Source organism: Ranitomeya imitator, chromosome 1 (assembly GCF_032444005.1).
Source record: "Ranitomeya imitator isolate aRanImi1 chromosome 1, aRanImi1.pri, whole genome shotgun sequence".
Taxonomy (NCBI): Eukaryota; Metazoa; Chordata; class Amphibia; order Anura; family Dendrobatidae; genus Ranitomeya; species Ranitomeya imitator.
In genome coordinates this window covers 942,398,727-942,425,857 of record NC_091282.1, presented here as the reverse complement: position 1 = coordinate 942,425,857, position 27,131 = coordinate 942,398,727, and the positions used below count along the sequence as shown (strand labels likewise).

Genomic DNA, 27,131 nt, shown 5'->3' with positions numbered 1-27,131 from the left:
GGCACACAATACCCGGTATACGGGCTGGCTAGATCCTGTTCGTGACGCCAATTGTGACGCCCAGGAGACCGGGATACCCAGCACCGGACCAATGGGGTCTGTCTCTTGAGGGGGATGTCACAGGTGGCTTGACCCGGTGCTGTGGCCTCAGGCAATGCACAGTGTAAGGGGTATCGTGAGGGGACAGGCACTTACTTGATCAGCAGCAGGTTCTCCCAGCGGTGACGATCCCGATCCTGGATAGATGGCTATTGTCCAAATGAAAGACTGAGGCACTGAAACGTTTAACCAGTTTACTTCAACATAAAGGGATTTACAACCAGTCCTGTCACCGGAGTCTGTATGGGAACTCTGAGTTACTTTGACCCTGCCGGGGTCTTCGCCTCTTATTGTGCGCAATTTCTGTGTGGCCCTGCTGCTGTATGTGAACTGGCTGCCGGCCCAATCTGTCCCCTCCGGGTCCTGGTTCGACGGGCAACCCGAGTCCTTTTATCGGCTTACCCCCTCCAGGAGTACCGCTGAACTCTGTGTCTGTTGCTGCGTCCGGCCCTAGTGAAGCTGATATCACCTCACGTTTTTCCGGTTGCTGTATTATATATAATGAATACAGCCACGGATCCGGTATCCGTCTTTGCGCCTGTTCTGGGTAGTGATTAATGCTACCCGGTTCTCACAATGTCCCTTTTCTCTGTCCCTCTTCTCCTCAGGCCGGTGATTTGGGCCTGGAAACCGTCATAGGGCTGTTAGAAATTCAGCTGTATGACCTCTCACTATCAGCTCCTTAGCCCAACTGCCATTTCTTCTCTCAGACCAGAATGGATCAAGGGGAGTCTCTGGAGCTCCCCCTTCTGGCCGGAGGTGGTAGTGCAGTCTTGCTATTTTAGTATTCGCATTTAGTGTCAGTAACTATTTTTGTGGCAAACACCCCTAGGGGTGCCACATTTACAACCATAATTAATGATAATTAATCATTTAATCATTTTGTCCTGTTAATGTGTTAATTGACCAAACGATAAGGCCAAAAATCCCTTGTCACTCACTGAATCGTCTGCGCACTTAAGGTACCATCACACTAAGCGACGCTGCAGCGATACCGACAACGATCCGGATCGCTGCAGCGTCGCTGTTTGGTCGCTGGAGAGCTGTCACACAGACAGCTCTCCAGCGACCAACTATGCCGGTAACCAGGGTAAACATCGGGTTACTAAGCGCAGAGCCACGCTTAGTAACCCGATGTTTACCCTGGTTACCAGCGTAAAAGTAAAAAAAAACAAACACTACATACTTACCTTCCGCTGTCTGTCCCTCGGCGCTCTGCTTCTCTGCCCTGTGTAAGCACAGCAGCCGGAAAGCACAGCAGTGACGTCACCGCTGTGCTTTCTGGCTGGCCGGCGCTGACACAGGATGCAGGAGGAGTGCAGAGAAGCAGGGACAGACAGCTGAAGGTAAGTATGTAGTGTTTGTTTTTTTAACGTTTACGCTGGTAACCAGGGTAAACATCGGGTTACTAAGCGCGGCCCTGCGCTTAGTAACCCGATGTTTACCCTGTGTAAGACTCATGCTGGTGTGGTAGTTGGAGGCAGGTATATCTCGCCCAGGTATTTGTCCTATGTGAATTAGGCCACTCAGTATCTTCAGGGTGCTAATGGGTTAATGATTGCGGAATAAAAGATGACCAGCTGGGGGTTTTCAGCGTCTGCCTGGGGCACACAGATTGCCTGCCTGTGTGAGACAAACATGAGTGAAGAGCTCTGCTCAAGAAATGTGTGATGTTAGCTGGGTGGGAGAAGCCCCCCCAGTTGTTGAGATAGCAACGTATTTGTTTAGTTAGTGCCGGACAGGCTAGGATTTATTTTTATGTTTTGTTTTGTTCATGTTGCTTTCACGTTAATAAATCTGACCTGAGGTCAGCCTGCTCAGAAACCTGCTGTACGCCTCAGATTCAATGCACAAACCACGTGACCTTTGACCCCAGCAAAGGCGATCCCAGAGTGTTTTGTCACACCTGGTTACCAGTGAAGACATCGCTGGATCGGTGTCACACACGCCGATCCAGCGATGTCAGCGGGAAGTCCAGCGACGAAATAAAGTTCTGGACTTTCCTCAGCGACCAACGATCTCCCAGCAGGGGCCTGATCGTTGGTCACTGTCACACAGAACGATTTCCTTAACGATATCGTTGCTACGTCACAAAAAGCAACGATATCGTTAACGATATCGTTATGTATGACGGTACCTTTATACATTGAGCAGTGTAAATACAAACCTTATGATCTTTACACCATATGCACATTTTTTCTGACTAAACAATGTTTGATTGAGCAATTAAAAGATCAAACATGAATAATTTTTTACACAATTTTCCTATCATCCTAATGCTTGTCTGCCATCAACACATAAATGGAACTTAACATGTTAAAGGAGTTCTAAAACATTTGTTTTTTTATTCAAATTTGTCTAAACATGTGCAGTGTGTACACTGTCATGATTTCCCAGTATTCCCATTGCAAGCAGCTGCTCACGTGACTGTACATATGTGATTTGCGTACTCGCAATCACATGCAGACCGACTAGACTCTGTCGGCTTCTCTCAATTTAAATGAATTGTCGGCTTCTCTCAATTTAAATGAATTGAGAAAAGCCAAGGGGATCTAATTAGCATGTGACCGTGAGTGTGAAAGTCACATATATGCAGTCATATGGCCACCAGCTAGCACTGAGAATACTGGAGCCACTGTGCACTGTCACAATTTGGCAGTCTGGAGTCACATACAGGGACTTTATTTTCCCAGCCTACACACAACACTTTAAAGTAAATTCTCACTATGGGAATCTTGGTAAACAATGGCTTTTCAGCTGGCAGCTGTCCATCCTTCTTGCAGCTTCCTGAGAACTTCCATAAACTCTTAACTATGACGTCATCTCAATGGAAGATGAATGGTGTTTGTTTAAAAGATAGTGAAGGCCGCCCATCAAGAGACACACAGCATCCATGACTCAGATGGTAGTCAGTAAAGGAATTGTGCACAATAAATTATATTGTGCAATAGTATTATATTCCTCCACACGCTACTGTAAGGTACATGCAAATTAGTCAATCAATTCATTCATTTCTTTATATATATATATATATATATTAAAAAAAAGAGGCAGCACTCCATTATTCCAGTGTAAAAACGTGCAGGATTTAATTTACCCACATGTTCAGGCAACGTTTCAGCTCACATTGAGCCCTTCTCAAGCAGTGAGTATGTCCATGTGCTCTATATTTATACATCTCTTAATCATCCTTAATTGTGTTTAGTCAAATATACTTTATAAGGTGCCTCTTAGATTATAAAGTGCATACGTGCATAGGTTATACAGTACATTTTGTGCTATTTTAAAACATATTAATCTTATCCCCTCAGATTCATACAGTGCATTTTATGTTTAGTTGTGTTACTTTACCCTGTGGACGCATGTTCTGTGTGGAGGACGCCATTACGTTTGTTCGGCGTCTCATTAGACCTACTGTGCATGTCCCAATACGTCACCGCTATGGAATGGATAGCCAACCAATCAACTGAGTTATGTGGCATTCCCTGAACGCGCATGCGCGCGTCACCTCTACAGCGCCATGTTTGTTGAGGCTCGCTTTCTCCTGTCATGTTTTTTTCTTTTCTTTTTTTCTTTTTTACAATTTTCAATAAAGAGGGTATCCACTGCCTCTTGTGCATTATATCAGGGACCATATGGACTTATTTCAGGTGCAAATTCCCACCCTGACGCACCGGATGGCACCTTATTCAGACTGTCTGTCTCTGGGAATCATGCATTATACAGGCCCGGCAATTAACCTCTTCAGGCCAATATACTGCAGCCATAACTACAAAACGTAGTAGCACCCTAGTCCTGGTTATTATTTTTGCACATAATATCGTGCCCATATTAAAGACACCATAATTCTTTACATTTCTAGGTATAAACGCTATTATATTTTCCCTTTTGATCGAATAGCTATCCATTCACATACGGTATATTGCATAATAAATAGCAAACACATATATTTACTTTGCATTGATTTATTTAAAGCAAATTTAATAGTGTAGTCATAGTCCTCCACACGTTCATGCTCCACCTGGTACCTATCTTCAAGGATTGGTGCATCTAAAAAGGTGAAAAGATACAAAAAAGTAAATAAATAAAAATTTGAGATATACCCCCTAATAGGCAGTAACTCTAATACAATACCAACAAGTCATCACATCACACTGATCAACAGAGTACACATATTCATTCTAGGTAATCGAGGGTATTTTAAAATCTACGTTTAACCCCTTTGGTTTGAGGGTATTAAGCTCGTAGATCCACATGAGCTCTTTTTTCTTTAAAATTTGTTCCCTATTCCCTCCTCTCCTTTGAATAGGCACTATGTCTATGATCTTACATTTAAGCTCTTTTTCAGAGTGGTTATGCTCTGTAAAGTGTTTAGGCACTGGGAGATCCATTCTTTTTTCCTAATGGTATTCCTGTGCTGGTTCATCCTAACCTTGAACTCGCACGTCGTTTCTCCGATGTACCATAGGTTGCAAGGGCACATTAATAGATAAATGACATGGTCTGAGTTGCACGTTAAATATTGTTTAATTTGATACACTTTATTTGTTTCTGGGTGCTGAAATGTGGGTCCTTTTATCATGTGTCCGCAATTGACACATCCTAAACAGGGGAAGCATTCTTTTTTGTTTTTACCTGTCAGGGTTGCTTGGGTACTCTTTTTAATCGATCCTATATCTGATTTGACAAGATAATCTTTAATATTTTTATTTTTTCTATATGAAAATAGAGGTGGCATTTTGAACTCTTTTATACCAGGGAGGCATTTTACCAGCATCCCCCAATGTTTTTTTATAATATTGCCTACCTCTCTACTTTCCTCCACATATGTTGTTACTAGTGGAATATGTTCTAGATTTTTCCTCTTGTTATTGCTTGTTTTATTTTTAATCAGTTCACTTCTTTCCAATTTTAAAACCCTTTCTTTGGTATCTGCCAAAAGTTCCTTAGGATATCCCGTTTTTAATTTTTTTTTATAAGAGAGTCCATTACTGTGTCCACCTCTTCTACATTTTGAACTATTCGTCGCACTCTAAGTAGCTGACTCAGTGGTATCGATCTTAAAATGCTGCGTGGGTGTTGACTATCATATGTCAGTAAGTTGTTTCTGTCAGTACTCTTTACAAAGAGGGTAGTATCAAGCCCATACTCTTTTTGTCTGATTAACACATCTAGAAAATCCTCCAATGCTACTTGTGTCCCTGTCCAGAGGAGGAAAACATCATCCACATATCTCCACCATACCAGCACATGCTGGAAATGGCAAGACATGTAGATGTGCTCCTCCTCTAGAATTTCCATCACTAAATTTGCATATGAGGGGGCCATATTGGCCCCCATAGCTGTTCCCCGTTTTTGTGTAAAAAAACATCACCAAATAAAAAATAGTTTCGCTTAAGTATGATTTCTAGTAGTTTTAATATGAACATCTTTCCTTCCGCAGTATATTTAGCTATATTCAATTTTTTCTCCACCGCTTTTAGTCCCCGTTCATGGTCGATAGATGTATACAATGATACTACGTCGAAAGACGCTAAAATTACTTCCTGATCCAATTTAACCCCTTCTAATTTGTTAAGGAAGTCAGTTGTGTCTTTTATATATGATTCACCATTTTTTACAATGGGGTTAAATATTTTGTCCAAAAAGATACCCATCTTATTAAAAATTGATTTAACTCCCGATATGATCGGGCGACCGGGGGGATTGTCCAAGGTCTTATGTATTTTGGGGGTTATACATAGAACTGGCGTTCTTGGATGTTCAACCAGCAGATAATCATATAGATCCTGATCTATGATATATCCTTCCAATGCTTGCTTTAAGACTATTTTGATCTCTCTACCAATATTATATTTGGGGTCACACTCCATTTTGCAATATTATTATTATTATTATTTATTTATATAAAGGGGTTACATACAAATTACAGATATCACTTACAATAAACAAACTAACAATGACGGACTGATACAGAGGGGCGAGGACCCTGCCCTTGCGGGCTTACATTCTACAGGATTATGGGGAAGGAGACAGTAGGTTGGAGGTTGCAGGAGCTCCGGTGTTGGTGAGTTGGTAGCTTCGATAGTGATGAGGCGGCAGTGGTGTCAGTGCAGGCTGTAGGCTTGTAGGCAATACACATTCTCATCCTGCAATTGTCCATTGTCTATATATTGTGACTACACAGAACATTTCACTTTTTTAAAGGATTAGATTAACAAACAGGTGTCATTACTCTTAAGTAATCATACTTTCAAGAAATGTTTCCCTCAACCAGAGGCATAGCTAGGGTTTTGGTTCAGGGGGGGCGAAGCTTCTGAGTGGGCCCCTAACCAGGTAACCTAGATTATAACTGGGTGACGTGCCCTAATAGTGGAGGAGAACCTCAGCAGATGACAGCGCTATTATTGAAGATGATCTCTATATAAAGACCAACATGGATATTACCGCCATATGGTCAGTAGTAGATACCGGTCCTATTGAACATGTAAGAGATCACAGCACAGTTACAGATAATGTCTTACGGCTGATGTCCTTTATGATGGAATCATTCACTTTTCATGTCTTTTCCATCTGGCCCAGACCGACATGACAACTTCTTCCAGCAACGACTCATCTGAAGAGAATACAACAAAGACACGTTTCACTTCTAATATTCCAGCCCCATCACCATCTATTCCCAACCTGCACAAACTCTTCATCCTGCTGATACCCCAATACTGAGCAGCTGCTGCCGTATGTGTCCATATTACTGCCCCTGATACCCCAATACTGAGCCGCTGCTGCCGTATGTGTCCCTATTACTGCACCTGATACCCCAATACTGAGCCGCTGCGGCCGTATGTGTCCCTATTACTGCACCTTATACCCCAATACTGGACCGCTGCTGCCGAATGTGTCCTTATTACTGCACCTGATACCCCAATACTGAGCCGCTGCTGCCGAATGTGTCCCTATCACTGCACCTGATACCCCAATACTGAGCCACTGCTGCCGAATGTGTCCCTATCACTGCACCTGATACCCCAATACTGAGCCGCTGCTGCCGTATGTGTCCCTATTACTGCACCTGATACCCCAATACTGAGCTGCCGCTGCCAAATGTGTCCCTATTACTGCACCTGATACCCCAATGCTGAGCCGCTGCTGCCGTATGTGTCCCTATTACTGCACCTGATACCTCAATACTGAGCCGCTGCTGCCGTATGTGTCCCTATTACTGCACCTGATACCCCAATACAGAGCCGCTGCTGCCGAATGTGTCCCTATTACTGCACCTGATACCCCAATACTGAGCCGCTGCTGCCGTATATGTCCCTATTACTGCACCTGATACCCAATACTGAGCCGCTGCGGCTGTATGTGTCCCTATTACTGCACCTGATACCCCAATACTGAGCCGCTGCTGCCGTATGTGTCCCTATTACTGCACCTGATACCCCAATACTGAGCAGCTGCTGCCGTATGTCCCTATTACTGCCCCTGATACCCCGATACTGAGCCGCTGCTGCCGGATGTGTCCCTATTACTGCACCTGATACCCCAATACTGAGCCGCTGCTGCCATATGTGTCCCTATTACTGCACCTGATACCCCAATACTGAGCCTCTGCTGCCGTATGTGTCCCTATTACTGCACCTGCTGTGTGGTTCTCTGTACCCTCTAAAGTAATGCCGGGTGCAAGTGCCCTAGAAATTAGTGCCCACATTTTGCCCCCTAGAAAGTAATATTGCCCTGTGTGCCCCTTTGATAGTCACAGTAACCTGAGTTCCCCTATAACAATAAGTGCCCACTTTACATTTACCGTATATACTCGAGTATAAGCTGACCCGAGTATAAGCCGACCCCCCTAATTTTGCCACAAAAAACTGGGAAAACTTATTGACTCGAGTATAAGCCTAGGGTGGAAATGCAGCATTTACCGGTGAATTTCAAAAATAAAAATAGATCATTATTTCCCCATACCTGTGCCATATAGTGCTCTGCACCGTTCATATTGCCCCATAGATGCTGCACAGATGCCCCATATAGTGCTGTGTGCCGTTCATATTGCCCCATAGATGCCCCATATAGTGCTGTGTGCCGTTCATACTGCCCCATAGATGCCCCATATAGTGCTGTGTGCCGTTCATACTGCCCCATAGATGCTGCACAGATGCCCCATATAGTGCTGTGTGCCGTTCATACTGCCCCATAGATGCTGCACATATATCTGTGCCATGGCCGCTGCTGCTGCTGCAATAAAAAAAAAACAAAACCTCACCTCTCTTGATTGCAGCTCCCAGCGTCCGGTCCCGGCGCCTCCATCTTCCCGGCGTCTCTGCTCTGACTGATCAGGCAGAGGGCGCCGCGCACACTATATGCGTCATCGCGCCCTCTGTCTGAACAGTCAGAGCGCAGACGCCGGGAAGATGGAGGCGCCGGGAAGATGGAGCGGCGCCCGGCGGCTGGAACGTGGACAGGTGAATATAACATACTCACCTAGTCCCAGCGATCCTCGCGCTGTCCCTGCCTTCCTCCCCGTCTTCTGTGCTGCAGCCTCTTCCTGTCAGCGGTCACCGGCACCGCTGATTAGAGAAATGAATAGGCGGCTCCACCCCTATGGGAGGTGGAGCCGCCTATTCATTTCTGTAATGAGCGGTCCCACGTGACCGCTGAAAAGGGGAAGAAGCTGCAGCACAGAAGACGGGGAGGAAGGCAGGGACAGCGCGAGGATCGCTGGGACTAGGTAAGTATACCTCAGCGCCCTCACCCCCTCACCTGCCAACCCCACCGCTACCGTGACTCGAGTATAAGCCGAGAGGGGCACTTTCAGTCCAAAAATTTGGGCTGAAAATCTCGGCTTATACTCGAGTATATACGGTAATAATAATGGTAATAATAATGTCCTCAGTCTCCCCCCTGTACAGCTCCCCTATACACAGTATAATGCCCCCTCACTGTATAGTACCACCCACACAGTATACTGACCCCTTATTAGCCTCCAAACTGTTTGATGGCTCCAACACTATATGATGGCCCCCTCACTGTAATCCCCACACTGTATGATGCCCCTTCACTGTGTGATGGCCCCATAGATAACCCCCATATAGTATAATGTGCCATATAGTCCTCAATGTAGTACAAGGCAGCACCCCATAGGCAGACCCTGTAGTATAAGAGAGCACCCCTATCGGCAGACCCTGTAGTATAAGGCAGTACCCCATAGGCAGACCCTGTAGTATAAGGCAGCACCCCATAGGCAGCCCCTGTAGTATAAGACAGTACCCCCATAGGCAGACCCTGTAGTATAAGACAGTACCCCCATAGGCAGACCCTGTAGTATTAAGCAGCACCCCCATAGGCAGATCCTGTATATAAGGCATCATCCCCCATAGGCAGACACTGTATATAAGGCAGCACCCCCATAGGCAGATCCCGTATGTAAGGCAGCAGCCCCATAGACAGATCCTATATATAAGGCAGAACCCCCCCAATAGGCAGATCCTGTATTTAAGGCAGCACCCCCCCAATAGGCATATCCTGTATATAAGGCAGCACCCCCATAGCCAGATCCTGTATAAAAGGCAGCACCCCCCAATAGGCAAATCCTGTTTATAAGGCAGCATCCCCCCAATAGGCCGATCCTGTATATAAGGCAGCACCCTGCCCAATAGGCAGATCCTATATATAAGGCAGCGCCCCCCCAATAGGCAGATCATGTATATAAGGCAGCACCCCCCCAAAAGGCAGATCCTGTAAATAAGGCAGCACCCCCCCAATAGGCAGATAATGTATATAAGGCAGCACCCCCCCAATAGGCAGATCCTATAAATAAGGCAGCACACCCCCCCAATAGGCAGATCCTGTAAATAAGGCAGCACACCCCCCCAATAGGCAGATCCTTTAAATAAGGCAGCACACCCCCCAATAGGCAGATCCTGTAAATAAGGCAGCACACCCCCCCCAATAGGCAGATCCTGTAAATAAGGCAGCACCCCCCCAATAGGCAGATCCTGTAAATAAGGCAGCACCCCCCAATTGGCAGATCCTGTAAATAAGGCAGCACCCCCCCAATAGGCAGATCCTGTAAATAAGGCAGCACCCCCCCAATAGGCAGATCATGTAAATAAGGCAGCACACCCCCCCAATAGGCAGATCCTGTAAATAAGGCAGCAACCCCCAATAGGCAGATCCTGTAAATAAGGCAGCACCCCCCAATTGGCAGATCCTGTAAATAAGGCAGCACCCCCCCAATAGGCAGATCCTGTAAATAAGGCAGCACCCCCCCAATAGGCAGATCATGTATATAAGGCAGCACCCCCCAATAGGCAGATCCTGTAAATAAGGCAGCACTCCCCCCAATAGGCAGATCCTGTAAATAAGGCAGCACTCCCCCCAATAGGCAGATCCTGTAAATAAGGCAGCACTCCCCCAATAGGCAGATCCTGTAAATAAAGCAGCACCCCCCAATAGGCAGATCCTGTAAATAAGGCAGCACCCCCCAATAGGCAGATCCTGTAAATAAGGCAGCACCCCCCCAAATAGGCAGATCATGCATATAAGGCAGCACTCCCCCAATAGGCAGATCCTGTAAATAAGGCAGCACTCCCCCCCCAAGTAGACAGATCATGCATATAAGGCAGCACCCCCCCAATAGGCAGATCCTGTAAATAAGACAGCACTCCCCCCCAAATAGGCAGATCATGCATATAAGGCAGCACTCCCCCCATAGGCAGATCCTATAAATAAACAAATACTAACCTCTCTTCCTCCTTGTTCCAGTGGCGTTCCCTGCTCCCGCTCATCTACTGACAGCGGGCGCAGGACAGTGACGTCATCGCGCCCGCTGTCAGTGTGGGGGATGATGGGAGAAGGAGCGCAGCGCTCCTTCCCTCATCAATGCGGTGAGCTGTATTGGCTAGGTGCCGATACAGCTCACATTGCCATAACGGGCGGGGGACCCACTGCTGGCACAGGGCCCCCCCGCCTGCTCAGGGGCCCTATAGCGGCAGTTACAGTAGCGTAGTTCCGGGTGGGCCCCCTCAGAGCGCGGGGCCCGGGGCGATGGCCCCCTCTGCCCCCTCGGTAGCTACGCTACTGCCCTCAACCCTGGAGTTTTAGGATTGCTACTTCCTATAAGTGGCACCAAAGTTCAAAGTTCCTCTCTGAAGAGACAATTTGCATATTTCCAATAGGAGCATTGCTGTTTTAAGTCTCCTCATCCCAACATGCTTAACATGTCACTCTCCACAAGGAGAAATGTTACTTCTTGGATCCTGTTCACCGAGTCACTTATGACGTTTACCTTGTGACATGGTGCTCTATCATGCTGGAAAAAGCATTCTTCATCACCAAATTACTCCTGGATCATTTGGAGAAGTTGCCCTTGGAGGATGTTTACATAGCATCCTTTATTCATGGCAGAACTAGTAAAATTCCGAGCCAGATCTCTCCCATGTATGTTCATATGGAGGAGTCTGTCAATAACATGGATGGTTGTTTTTCCACAAGAGGAGTCTCTGCTCTACATGTGGGGAAAAGGGTAAGTCACCCCCATCGTGACAGAGAAACAAAGTCACATCTCTAGCCAATAGGATGGTGAATTCAGGCACAAGTCTTGGTGGGGACTTCCGCATGGTTACCGCTCCCCATCACACCACCCCAACCATGCAGAATCTAGAAGAAAAACCTCTAAATAGACAATTTTGCCATAAGGAAATTGTGTTATCTTAAGTTCAGTGAAGTGTGTTCTTCAGCAGCACAAGACAGCATATACAGACAGAAAGGGCTTATGATTGCAATGCACCATTATAGTTGAAAAAAGGAAATAAATGAATGTGACTTGTATATGAATGTTACAGAGATCAATACTTATTTGCTGGTGGCATAAAAGCAGTCATACCCCATTACATTACCAACCTTCTAATAATAATTTCACAATGCTCGCTAGTTGAATGCAGTAACTTGGATCAATCGGAAAAGACTAGGTTAAAAGGAAAGATCCTATGGTCTCATTAAAATGCAACAAAACATAGCGAGTGCTGAGCTCCCCCTAGAGGCCCTGACACAAACTAAACATGGCAATGTCAAGCAAAAAAAAAATCTAACAAATAAGTCTACAGAATGTACAAGGTTACAACTTTCAGTGCTACTGAGTAAAGCGCAGGATTAAATATTAGGAGGCTTAAATGGTAAAATGTGTCTTCATGCCTATCAAAAGTGTAAGATTAATATAAATTGTAAGCTTCCGAGCAGGGCCCTCACTCCTGTAACTGTAGAAATGTCTTACATTGTATTGTTTTTATTGTGTGTACATGTCCCCACTTAATTGTAAAGTTCTTCAGAATATGTTAGCACTATATAAACAAAGATTATCATTATTATTATTATTATTATTAATAATAATAATAATATTAAGACAAGTCCCCTTTAACTGTACTGATATTACTGTAGGTGATAGCTAAAATGTTTAGAAATCATCTAATCAAAGAGTTTATAAATATTAGCATGATGTACAAATACTTTTGTCATCATTGGGCAGAAATGTATTCACATAAATATTACCAAGAACATTACTAAATAAAATGCTTTAATATACATAAAAAAAAATACTTTTTAAAAAAGGAAAACGCAATCAACTTGCAAGATTGCATATACAGATAATGTTCTACCTTACAATATTAGCTTTACTGGAATGATGCCCTTATAAACAGGGCAGGATGATGGCATGGAATAGAAAAACCCAAATTGTACTCATCTGGTGCCGCTGCATCATTCCAGTCCAGGCACTGTTCATTGTAGTCTTTACTATATGAATGGATAGGACAGATGCCTGTTTAGTGTGCTGCCAGTGCATGCTTAGCGATTAGTGACAAAAAAGTCCCAATATTAACATCCAACGTGGAATGGTGCATATTTGTCAATCTGTTCTTAGTTTACATTCCGGTATAAGCTATCATCCGGTATGAAGCAGCGTTTTATTGTCAAGCATTTTTAAGTATAATATTTCAAACTCATTATTCCTGTACTTGTGCAGTGGCACGTAAAAGTTTGGGAACCCATATTATTGTGAACAGTTAAGCAAGTTAAGGATGAAATGACCTCTAAAAGGCCTAAACTTAGTTAAAGATGTCAAATTTCCTTTAGATACTGCTCAAAAAAATAAAGGGAACACTTAAACAACAGAATATAACTCCAAGTAAATCAAACTTCTGTGAAATCGAACTGTCCACTTAGGAAGTAACACTGTTTGACAATCAATTTCACATGCGGTTGTGCAAATGGAATAGATAAAAGATGTAAATTATTGGCAATTATCAAGACACACTGAATAAAGGAGTGGTTCTGTAAGTGGGGACCACAGAACGCATCTCGGTACCAATGCTTTCTGGCTGATGTTTTGGTCACTTTTGAATATTGAATTTTCAACAGCAGAAAAAAAGGCAGCAACACTTACCTGCCCAGATCTCTGAACAAATGCACTGCAGGGTGCAGCCAACCCATAAAGCAAGATTTTAGCAACACAGGTGCAAAATACCAGATCAACAGCCACTCTCCACATACCCACTCCTGGAGGGGGTGACTGCCCAGTATACAATTGCACAATAGAGGCCCACATAGGGTGTTGTTCACACAATGGTACTGCATAGTGTCTGGTTCACAGCCTATTAGTAACGTCCCTACTTTTCGATTAGGCGGGCTGGCCAGTACACTCTCAATGCATCCCAGTGCGAACACCCCTCATGCGAGACCAACTTTTGAATGTTGGTTGTGCTTTCACACTTGTGGTAGCATGAAACGGACTCTACAACCCACACAAGTGGCTCAGGTAGTGCAGCTCATCCAGGAAGGCACATCAATGCGAGCTGTGGCAAGAAGGTTTGCTGTGTCTGTCAGCGTAGTGTCCAGAGGCTGGAGGCACTACCAGGAGACAGGCCAGTACACCAGGAGATGTGGAGGGGGCCATAGGAGGACAACAATCCAGCAGCAGGACTGCTACTTCAGCCTTTGTGCAAGGAGGAACAGGAGGATCACTGCCAGAGCCCTGCAAAATGACCTCCAGCATGCCACAAATGTACATGTGTCTGAACAAACAGATGGGGGTTGTGCTCACAGCCCAACACCATGCAGGACACTTGGCATTTGTCACAGAACACCAGGATTGGCAAATTTGCAGCTGGCACCCTATTCTCTTCACATATGAAAGCAGGTTCACACTGAGCACATGTGACAGAAGTGACAGAGTCTGGAGACGCCGCGGAGAGCGATCTGATGCCTGCAACATCCTTCAGCATGACCGTTTTGGCAGTGATTCAGTAATGGTGTTGGGTGGATTTTCTTTGGAGGGCCGCACAGCCCTCCATGTGCTTGCCAGAGGTACCTTGACTGCCATTAGGTACCGAGATTAGATCCTCAGACCCCTTGTGAGACCATGTGCTGGCGAGGTTGGTTCTGGATTCCTCCTAATGCAGGACAATGCCAGACCTCATGTGGCTGGAGTGTGTCAACAGCTCCTGCAAGATGAAGGCATTGAAGATATGGACTGGCCCGCCCATTCCCCAGACCTGATTCCAATTGAAAAAATCTGGGACATCATGTCTTGCTCCATCAACCAACGTCACATCGCACCACAGACTGTCCAGGAGTTGGCAGATGCTTTAGTCTAGGTCTGGGAGGAGTTCCCACAGGAGACCATCCGCCGCCTCATCAGGAGCATGCCCAGACATTGTAGGGCGGTCATACAGGCACGTGGAGGCCTCACACACTACTGAGCATCATTTCCTTGTCTTGAGGCATTTCCACTGAAGTTAGATCAGCCTGTAACTTCATTTTCCACTTTGGTTTGGAGCATCATTCCAACTCCAGACCTCCGTAGGATATTAGTTGTGATTTACGTCGTTGATAATTTTTAGGTTTTATTGTTCTCAACACATTCCACTATGTAATGAATAAAGATTTACAACTGGAATATTTCATTCAGTAATATCTAAGATGTGGGATTTTAGTGCTCCCTTTATTTTTTGAGCAGTGTTTATACAGTACTAGACTGTGGCCCGATTCTAACGCATCGGGTATTTTAGAATATGCATGTCCCTGTAGTATATGGACAATGATGATTCCAGAATTCACGGCAGACTGTGCCCGTCGCTGATTGGTCGAGGCAACCTTTATGACATCATCGTCGCCATGGCAACCATTATGACATCTATGTCGATACTGTGCCCGTCGCTGAATCAGAAACGCGGGATGTCTACGTCCTTTATGACATCATCGTCGCTGTGCCCGTCGCTGATTGGTCGAGGCCTGGCTGCCTCAACCAATCAGAGACGCGGGATTTCTACGTCGATACTGTGCCCGTCGCTGATTGGTCGAGGCCTGGTGGCCTCGACCAATCAGAGACGTGGGATTTCCAGGACAGATAGACAGAAAGACAGACAGACGGACAAACCCTTAGACAATTATATATATATATATATATATATATATATATATGTATATACACTGCTCAAAATGGTCTCCTGAGGGATCTCCTCCCAGACCTGGACTAAAGTATCCGCCAACTCCTTGACAGTCTGTACCACAACTCCAGAGTCTGCTAAATCTATCTTTAGGTCTTTTGCAGTCAAGCGGTGTTTCTGATTTTCCTCACTAGCAATCCTATGAGCAGCTCTCACTTAATTTTTGCTTGATCTTCCAGATCTTATTTTGACCTTCACTGTTCCTGTTAACTGCCGTTTCTTAATTACATTTCGAAGTGAGGAAATGACAACTTGAAAACATATTGCTATCATCTTATAGCCTACTGCTGATTTATGGGCCTCCACCATTTTCATTTTCAGAGTGCTAGGCAGCTGCTTATCTGAGCACACAAATCTCCAAGGGTGCCAAAACTTTAACAGGTCCAAAGCCTCACCATGTGCTCTTCAGGAAGTTAGCACCTCCAATACATAGGCCTTCCAGGACCTTACACACAGACCAATTAGGTCCATACACTCTCTAAACTGTGACAACACCATGGTCACATTATGTACCTATATCCACTCCGATAGATGGGATGTGTGTCTGGTTAATCAGACCTGCCCAGCTCTCCGACAAAAACTGTAAGCCTCCCTTTAAAGCTACACAAACACAAGGCTCATAGGACTACAGGTCCCAGAGCAACATTATCAGCTTACAGCACAAATATAAATAGATCCTGTAACTGGTCAAAAGTGCACCATGACTTTATGGACACACCGTTGTTCTAAAAGTGAAAGAAAAATAAAATCTGAGATTTTTTTTCAAGTATATACTGTACACTCATGGTTGAAAGTGTTGAGCTCTTGAAATTGTTGCAGAAAATGAAGTATTTCTCGCAGACATTTATTGCAATTACACATACAGCTCTGGCAAAAATTGAGAGACCACTGCAAAATGTTCAGTTTTTCAGATTTTTCTCTTCATATATATAGAATATATAGGTATATTTTTGAATGAAATGTAAATTGTTATTTTAGTCTATAAACATCTGACAACATGTCTCTAAATTTCCAAGCAATAAATTTTGTATTTTTTTTCTGAAAAGGAGAAATGGTCAAAATAAAAAAAAAAAACAGTGCTTTCAGACCTCAAATAATGCAAAGAAAACAAGTTCATAATAATTTAGAAACAATAATACTAATGCTTTAACTCAGGAAGAGTTCAGAAATCAATATTTTGTGGAATAACCATGATTTTTAATCACAGCTTTCATGCTTCATGGCATGCTTTCCATCAGTCTGTCACACTACTTATGGCGCAAAAATTTAAGCAGTTCTTTTTTGTTTGATGGCTTGTAACTATCCATCATCCTCTTGATTACATTCCAGAGGTTTTCAATGGGGTTCAGGTCTGGAGATTGGGCTGACCATGACAGGGTTTTGATGTGGTGGTCTCTCAATTTTGGCCAGAGCTGTATTTTGGTATACATGTTTATTTTCTTTGTGTGTACTGGAACAATACAAAAAAAAACAGAAAAAAAGGCAAATTAAACATACCATATATATTCGTGTATAAACTGAGTGTTTTAGCACATTTTTTTGTGCTGAAGATGCCCCACTCAGCTTATACACAAGTGATTGTCCCAGTTTATGGCAGGGGAGGTGGAGAGGCCGGTCACAGGAGGCTGGAGCCGGCGGCTTCGGCTAAAGGCTGTGCCCGCTGCTAAAGAGGAATGAATATTCCCTGCAATGGCAATAAATATTAATTTGTCATATAGCGCATTACATCCGCAGCCACCAGCTTCCAGTGTAACTAAAAAAAAATCCTACTTTTATCTTCCCTGCGTGCCCTCACAGCATCTTGTTCTGGCTTCCAGCAGCTACTGCGGCCGGGTGATCCTGTGTCACGGCTCATTAAGGGATTGAATATTCATTCCACGCCTATGGGAATGGAGAGGTGAATATTCATTTAATGAGCGGTGACACATGATCGCCTGGCCGCAGGAGTTGCTGGAAGCCAAAACGAGATGCTGCGAGGGCGCACAGGGAAGGTAAGTAGGATTTTTTTAATGCTATTCTCATGGTGGCCATACATACAAGTATGGGGATAAGGAGCCATACAGACAAGGATGGGAATAAAAAGCCATGCATACAAGGATGGGAATAAGGAGCCATGCATACAAGGATGGGAATAAGAAAGCCATGCAGGCAAGGATAGGAATAAGGAGCCACGCAGACAAGGATAGGAACAAGGAGCCATACAGACAAGGATGGGAACAAGGAGCCATGCATACAATGATAGGAATAAGTTGCCACGCAGACAAATATGGGAATGAGGAGCAATGCAGACAAGGATGGGGATGATGAACCATGCATATCAGAATAGGGATTATGGGACAATGCACACCCGGCTTATACTCGAGTCAATAAGTTTTCCCAGTTTTTCAAGGCAAAATTAGGTGCCTCGTCTTATACTTGAGTAGACTTATCCACGAGTATATACGATAACCTAACACAAAACCACCAAAATAGGCCGGAGAAAACTGTTGCCACTTTTTAAAAATTGTGAGTAAACAACTTTATTTCAAGCGTGTCTTGCTAGTTCAACCTTTCCTGTGTGGACAATATGAAAATCACACCTCAAACCAAATAAAAAGGGGAGAAGTTCACTCAATCTCTGCATTGTTTGTATGTGCCACACTAAGCATATGGAACAAAAAAAGGAGAAGAGAACTGTCTGGGGACTTGAGAAACAAAATTATTGAAAAATATCAACAATCTCAAGGTTACAAGTCCATTTCCAAAGATCTTGCTGCTCCTTTGTCTATGGTGCACTACATAATCAACACGTTTACAACCCTTGGCGCTTTAGTTAATCTCCCTGGATGTGGACTTTGGAGCAGTTGGCAAAAGAAGAGTAGTCCAAAATTTTAAGTTGAGAGATGTAAGAAGCTTGTTGATGATTATAGGAAGCAATTGATTGTAGTTATTTATACCAAAGGGTGTGCAAAAATATTAAGTTGATCGAGCTAACAGTTTTGTCTGACCAATTTTGGGATTTTTGTGTGAAATTTTGTCCAATTTGCCTTTTTTCTCAGTATTTTTTGTGTTGTTCCAATACACACAATGTAAATAAACATGTGTATAACATAATGTGTAATTGCAACAATTTTCTGAAGCAAATACTTCATTTTCAGGAACAATTTCAAGGGTGCCAATACTTTCGGCCATGACTGTACATAAGCCAGAAATGAAGAATAAATTCTGATTTACTGATAAAAGCTCTGGATCTTAATAAAACGATACTGGAATCTACTGTTAGGTCATCTGAGGGCAACAGTAAGGAGTCCTGGACAGATGGGTCTTAGACCTGCTGAAACATTTGATCTTCTGACTCTTCAAGCTGCTCTGGACTCTATTTAACTTGAGAAGATCCCTTCCCATTCTTCTCCTGGAGAACCTGGAGGCAATCCCATCCCCCAAAAATTCTTGTCCTAAGTGGGGCTAATCCCCTGTCACTGATGGGGTTCCAGACGTGTGGAGATTGATGAATGCCCCAGCCATGACCTGAATGACAACTGAAACATGAACATGTGAGGTTATTCTTCAGTATTTCAGGTTTGGGGGTCCAGGATGGCTGACCTCAAAGGTCCTCTTTCAGTCTCTCTCCACTCTCAACCACCGTTTGGCTAAGCTTCGTTGCTTTCAGGAATCTGTCCTGCGTGCTCACTTGAGGTTTTTCTTTTATTTTACAGCTGGAGTGGTGCTTCAAATTTAACTCTCCTGCCCTCTGTCTTATACTCACCTTTTGTCATCTTCATCTGTTATCACTAGTGTTGAGCGATACCTTCCGATATTCAAAAGTATCGGTATCGGATTGGATCGGCCGATATCCCAAAATTATCGGATATCGCCGATACCAATACCCAATACCAATGCAAGTCAATGGGACACAAATATCGGACTGTATCCTGGATGGTTCCCAGGGTCAGAAGGAGAGGAAACTCTCCTTCAGGCCCTGGGATCCATATTCATGTAAAAAATAAAGAATAAAAATAAAAAATATGGATATACTCACCCCTCCGACGAACCCTGGCTGTCACCGCTGCAAGCGTCTGCCTCCGTTCCTAATAATGCAGAGAGTGAAGGACCTTCGATGACGTCGCGGTCACGTGAGTGGTCAGGTGAGCGGTCACCTGACCGCAACGTCATCGAAGGTCCTTCACTCTCTGCATTCTTAGGAACGGAGGCAGACGCTTGCAGCGGTGACAGCCAGGGTTCGTCGGAGGGGTGAGAATATACATATATTTTTTTTTTTTATTCTTTACATGAATATGGATCCCAGGGCCTGAAGGAGAGTCTCCTCTCCTCCAGACCCTGGGAAGCATACGCACCGCACACGCCGAAGATGACTAGGAACTTATAGGAACTTCCGATTCCGATATCGCAAAAATATCGGAACTCCGTATCGGAATTCCGATACAGCAAATATCGGCCGATACCTGATATTTGCAGTATCGGAATGCTCAACACTAGTTATCATCATCTCTCCCATCAGTCTCCAGCAGTTTGTGACCTGCCAGCTGCGCCAGTGTGTTATGGAGCAAGCTGGAGGTCTCAGCTCAGTTCAAGTCCATGAGGGCTTTGGTCTGGCTCTAATATACTTGCAGTGAAAGCTTGTGACATGGCTTATAACTTCCAGCTAGTCAGAAGTTGCGGTTACAAAATGGAGCCGTGAGGACATTAGAGGGTGACTATAGGGTGACTTACATCATTACATCAGAAGCACCAGTCCAACCCTGAAAAAGAGAAAAAATGCTTTAACATTGCATTCTGCTTTGTGTGTAATGTTTAATTTCTGGCATACATCTTATTAGCGTAACAGATCATTTGACATGGCTTTATCATTCAGTAGAATCCGAAGTTCCATAAACATAGTTGACAGCAATCACTGAACTAAACACTTTGGCTATGTTCATATGTTGCATTTTTTATGTATTTTTTTCTGCAGGCAAAATCTGCTCTCTTGGCAGTAAACAAGCAACATCAAAAAAGCATGTTTTGCTGAAAGATTGATGCATTTTTGTTGCATTTTTTGTGCTTTTTTTTAATGCGTTTTCATCAGGGTACACTTGTCTGATGTATACATGTACATGCTGATAAAGTTTAGTGCATAAAAAAAAATCTGATTCAACTTCATCTCGTTTTGGCAACAAAAAAGCAGCAAAACCTGATACCTGTGTTTTTACAGTGTTTTTGTACTACTCATTGCTTTCAATGGGAGACAAATGCTGCAAAAAGCTGAAAAAAGGCTGAAAGCTGAAAGGAGTGACATGCTGCAATTTAACAAAACAGTCGGGGAAAAAAAAGCAAGGTGTGTGCATGGCATTTCTGAAATCACATAAATTTTGCTGGTACTGTGAAAAACAGCTGAAAATTTGCATTAAAAAAGCGCTGCAAAAAAAAGCCGCAAAATCGCAATGTGTGAACATAACCTTAGGCTAGGCTGACAAGTTGCATTTTTGCTACATTTTTCTGCTTGCAAAACCTGCTCTTTTGGCAGTAAGGAAGCTGCTTTTAAAAAGCAGGTTTTGATGCATTTTTGCTGCACTTTTATTGTCCCTTGTGCATGCTGACAAAGTTTAGTGCCCTCCAAAAACATGATGCAACTTCCTTTTTGCTCCAAAAATGCAGCAAAGCCTGATACTTGTGTTTTTTGCTGTGTTTTTTCACTTATCCTTTGTTTTCTATGGGTGAAAAAACACTGCACAGATGCTGAAAGAAGTAGCATGCTGTACACAATGTGTGTACATGAGATTTCTGAAATCTCAGCTTTTGCTGGCACACTAAAACTATCTATCTATCTATCCCTTGTACAAATGGCAAAAAGACAAAAATAGATAAAATAAATCTGTACACATAGAAAAGGTATATGTATATATATATATACATATATATATATATAGATATATATATATAAATATGTCAGTGAGACACACATATATATATATATATATATGTTAGGGCTAGCGGAACGCACCAAATAATAAGACAGATAGAGTATGGTGCGTTCGCAGCCCGGGGTCCACTGTGCAGAGATGGAACCTGCTGCCAAGTAATGACGGACTATATGGCGGTACAAAGTGAATACACACATGGGCTAACCTCACCCTGTGTGAAGGAAGCGAACCCTGTTACGTCACAGGGCCGTGGTACCGCACCAAGAGCGCAAGCAACGAGTCTCAGAACTCAATCCCAAGACACAGGATTTGAGTACATAGACCTCATGCGTTCGACACCACTACTGAGGTGTCAGAGTGACAGCAATAGAAGCACGAGAGTGCATGCAGTGCCGCACTGGCGAACGCCACTAACCACCCAGGCTTGGGTCAGGAAAACGCTGTGAAAGCACAAGGCGCCGCACTGGCGGTCACAGCAATAAGACGCTGTATTGTGTGTTTACGTGCTGATAGCTAAGTCGGGCGCTAGATAGCAAACATACACCTTCCGCGAACAGTCATCCAATAGGGAGGGTTATTTAAAGAGCGACTTTCACTCACAACACACACACATTTACAAATGTACACTAGCGCATGGCCGTGCGGTCATGCGCAGCTTATATAGTTGCAGCACGTTCAGGACCTTCCAATAAAGGACCAATGGGAAGCTGCTACCAAAGTTTTGCCCTTTCAGGACCTTCCTGGAGGACCAATGGGATGTGCTGCAGTACCTGAGCATGTGACCCTCGATCTCCAATGGGAGATCTTGCCCTGGGCATGCTCAGAAAGAGAAAAGCAGGACTTAGCCCCAAAAGCATCTGCTCACCGCTGCCCAACACTGACTTCAATGGCAGAAGCAGGAAAAGCAGTAGTAACTCTTTGTACAGAGTGAGACTGAGCAAGACGCTGGGACCGACGTCTCTGCTGAGCAGACTCCACTGCGGCTGGATAAGAATGGGAGACCGCAGCGGAGATGGCTCGAGATTCCCCTTGTGCAGAAGCGGGAACTCGACACCTAATATATATATATTTAATACAGAGCTAGATAGCAGAATAGCCGGTAATTCAATTGTCGGCTTTTGCTATATCCTTATCAAACCCGACAGGATGTGAGACATAGTTTATATACAGTAAACCATTGCATATTCCTTATTTTTTAACATATTCCTCACTAATAATGTTATGTGTGTGTGTGTGTGTGTGTGTGTGTGCAAACTTTGGGGGCTCTGGGTGTTAAAATAAATTGTTAAATCACGGAAAAAAACTGGCGTGGGCTCCCGCACAATTTTCTCCGCCAGAGTGGGAAAGCCAGTTACTGAGGGCAGATATTAATAGCCTGGAGAGGGTCCATGGTTATTCCCCCCCCCCCCCCCGGCTAAAGACATCTGCTCCCAGCCACCCCAGGAGAGGCACATCTGTAAAATGCACCTATTCTGGCACTTAGCCTCTCTCTTCCCACTCCCCTGTAATGGTGGGATATGGAGTAATACAGGGTTAATGTCACCTTGCTAATGTAAGGTGACATTAAGCCTGGTTATTAATGGAGAGATGTCAATAAGACACTTATCCATTATTAATCCAATAATAGGAAAGGGTTAATAATACAAACACACATTATGAATAAAGTATTTTAATGAAATGAATACACACATGGGGTTTTAAAATCCACCTGAAGACCCTCGTTCTGTAAAAAAAATAAAATAAAAAAGCAACAATATCCCATACGCGTCTGCCATACAGTCATGTTATGTATAAACTTGGCACACACTATGATGCAGTGTAAGGGATTTAATAAGAAACAGTACATACAGTAGTAGACGTTTCGGTCTATATGACCTTCATCAAAGTGCTGTAAAATAACAAAAACAAGAAAACACAATATACACAGTGTACATAATATAATCCAGGAGATATCTTTTGATCAAAAATAGTAATCAATCTGAAATGCTGTACAAAATTCTCATACATCATAGCAAACATGGTAAGATAAGAAGCCGTGAGGGAACATCAACAACATGAATGCCTGATCGAGATTGTAATGCAGGTGCATAACCACATGTGGAATGGAACGGTGGTAAAAGTAAACAACCTACCTAAAGTAGTGTACCAAAGTAAGGGAGCAGACTTCCTATAAAAAAGGTATATATTGTACTATAAGTGGCTAAAAGTGGGTATAGAAATTGCCTAATAGTATTCAAGAAGTAAATTACATACCCCTGAATGGCATTTATAATGTGCAAGTCTGATGCGGGCTGTAAGCATAAATAGTATATACTGTACATTAGTCCAGACCAAGGAACTGTGCCGTTATTGGTAGCGAGTAAGTTAGTGTGGAGCACTTACCAAGAAGCTATAGAGATGTGGGGCAAAGATGCGGTGTCCACCGCTAGTCAGAGGCATCTGATAGAGGGTCCCATTTGTCTCTATTTAAGCTTAAAGTGCTGCAGTGATCTGAGAGCGCGCGGCCGGAAGTAGCCGACTGGAAGTGACGAGTCGTGCTGGTTAGTGATGCAATCTGCGTTCCACAGTGCCTGGAAAGGGGTGGAGAGGAAGGGGTGGTGCGTTCCAGTGATGCCGTCCAATGAGGCTATGGGGGGTGTGCATCTTAGTGAGATAAAGACTGGAGCTTTGTGAGGGAGGTGGCTCCACAGATGGTATATCTATAGCAACAAAGATTAATAATTCTGCAATAACAAATAAGAAGCATTAACATAAAATGCATATAATAGACAACAATTGCCTGGAAAATCAAATAGTCTGTAACGTATACAACCTCATTTACATCTGTTTATATGAAAATTACAAGGACCGGAAACAGGGTCCTTAATATACAGAAAACATCATTATTATTGTTCTATGACTGAGGCAGAAAGGATTGGATGTCATAGTCCCTATTTAGGCCCTTAGGGGCCAATGTCTGCAGTCCATGGATCCAAAACGCCTCCTTTTTTTTTAAGAAGACCAATCAGATTACCCCCTCTCCGTGGTACTTTGACCTGTTCTATTACTTGGGATCTCAATTGTGCAATGGTATGTCCCTGACTGATGAAGTGATGTGGAATTGGCCCTCTTATCTCCTCTTCCCACAATCGTATACAAGATTTCTCTCGCGTATCACCCCTACTCTGGAACTCTCTGCCACAACATATCAGACTCTCACCTACCATCGAAACCTGCAAAAAGAACCTGAAGACCCACCTCTTCCGACAAGCCTATAACCTGCAGTAACCACCGATTGACGAAACGCTGCATGACCACCTCTACCCTCACCTACTGTATCCTCACCCATCCCTTGTAGATTGTGAGCTTTCGCGGGCAGGGTCCTCTCTCCTCCTGTACCAGTTATGACTTGTATTGTTTAAGATTATTGTACTTGTTTTTATCATGCATACCTCTCCTCACATGTAAAGCGCCATGGAATAAATGGCGCTATAATAATAAATAATAATAATAATAATAGTGCTGAAATGCACTATAATTAACAATGTGCTAAAGAGGTGTTAGAATAAAAAAGGAACCACGCCAATATACGGGTCCACACATGTAACTAGATTGTATATGCTCACCAAAAGAGGGAAAAAAAGAGAGAGAGAGAGAGATATATTTGGGAATATCTACCATATGTATATATACCTGTCAGTCCTGTGGGCCCAAGTACAGAGCAAGTATAGTGCATTTCAGCACATGCACCTTAGTTCAATTAATTTTGGTGGCACACTATTTATATCAATTATAATCATTCATATTTGTGCATATGTGAACCCGTATATATTGGCGTGGTTCCTTTTTCTTATAAACACCTTTTGAACATTTTCATATATTATCTTGCATTTTAGCACATGCACTTTAGTTTTATCAATTTTTGTGGCACATTGTTTAAATTTTTTATTATCACTTATTATTTTAGCACATGCACTTTTGGCTTATTTTATATTGATATATATATATATTATATATATATTTTTAGTACACATACATACTTGTAAATTCCTTGCCATTGAAACATATGTATACATATATATTTTTATGAAATGCACACCATTATGAATTTTTCTATATATATATATATATAAAAAAAGATTGTGAGAGTGTATATTTTAATTATATTGTATTTTATCCTGTTTATTCCCCTATATATGTTTGTATCTATTAATTCCCAAGTACGTGCACAGTTGTGCCATTTTTGCCATATAATTATAATAATAAAGGCTTATATGTTTTATCATTCCCTATTTCTTGTTATCGTGGCTATCTTACATGATCATTAGTCTTGGGTGTCCATATGACGGTTTTTGGTTTATACCCTACTAACCTTACAACTTTAGATCAACAGGCCTTGAGAAACCTACAAGAAGATAAAAATATTATGATAAAACCGGCTGACAAGGAGGGTGCCATCGGGGTGATGGATAAGTCCATCTATATGCAGGAGGTTCATCGCCAACTTAGTAACTCATATGAACTCTAGCGTGGGAATTTTTCTGAATATATTTCAACGCTACAGTTCATGTGAGTTTATGCCACCAGGGGGCGCATCACCGCAAGTCTCTCCATTATTAACCAAGCTTAATGTCACTTTACATTAGCAAGGTGACATTAACCCTTTATTACCCCATATCTCACCGCTTCAGGGGAGTGGGAAGAGAGAGGCTAAGTGCCAGAATAGGCGCATCTTTCAGATGTGCCAGGTGTTTTTAGCGGGGGGGCAATAACCATGGTACCTCTCTAGGCTATTAATATTTGCCCCTAGTCACTGGCTTTCCCACTCTGGTGTAGAAAATTGCGCGGGAGCCCACACCAGTTTTTTCCGTGATTTAACACTTTATTTTAACACCTAGAGCCCCCAAATTTTGCACACAGAAACTTCTAACATTGGTAGTGAGGAATATGTAAAAATACAATGGATATGCAAAGGTTTACTGTATGTAGTGTTGAGCATTCCGATACCGCAAGTATCGGGTATCGGCCGATATTTGCGGTATCGGAATTCCGATACCGAGATCCGATAATTTTGTGATATCGGGTATCGGTATCGAATCAATAGGGATGTGGAAAATAAAGAATTAAAATAAAAAATATTGATATGCTCACCTCTCCGGCGGCCCCTGGACTTCACGCTGCTATCCGGGAGGCTTCTTTGTTTAAAAAGCGCGCCTTTCGGACCGGTGAATGACGTCCCGACTTCTGATTGGTCGCGTGCCGCCCATGTGACCGGCACGCGACCAATCAGAGGCCGCGACGTCATTCGCAGGTCCTCAATTCCTAGAATTAGCAGTTTTGTGAATGAGAATGACGTCGCGGCTTCTGATTGGCCGCGTGCCGGTCACATGGGCGGCACGCGGCCAATCAGAAGCCGCGACGTGATTCTCATTCACAAAACTGCTAATTCTAGGAATTGAGGACCTGCGAATGACGTCGCGGCCTCTGATTGGTCGCGTGCCGGTCACATGGGCGGCACGCGACCAATCAGAAGCCGGGACGTCATTCACAGGTCCGAAAGGCGCGCTTTTTAAACAAAGAAGCCTCCCGGTTAGCAGTGTGAAGTCCAGGGGCCGCCGGAGAGGTGAGCATATCAATATTTTTTATTTTAATT

At 43.5% G+C, this 27,131-nt stretch overlaps 1 protein-coding gene and 1 long non-coding RNA gene across 6 annotated transcripts in view; one reads left to right on the top strand and one right to left on the bottom strand.

Annotated features, from left to right (window-relative positions):
- The window catches only part of EMCN (endomucin), a 285,813-nt gene that overhangs the window by 154,608 nt on the left and 104,074 nt on the right, over positions 1 to 27,131 (top strand). The window lies entirely within an intron of this gene.
- LOC138658229 (uncharacterized) lies at positions 23,256 to 23,807 on the bottom strand. Its single transcript, XR_011317402.1, has 3 exons — positions 23,753 to 23,807; positions 23,632 to 23,666; positions 23,256 to 23,387 (listed from the first exon to the last, which is right to left on the bottom strand). It is a non-coding gene; the product is annotated as an uncharacterized lncRNA (long non-coding RNA).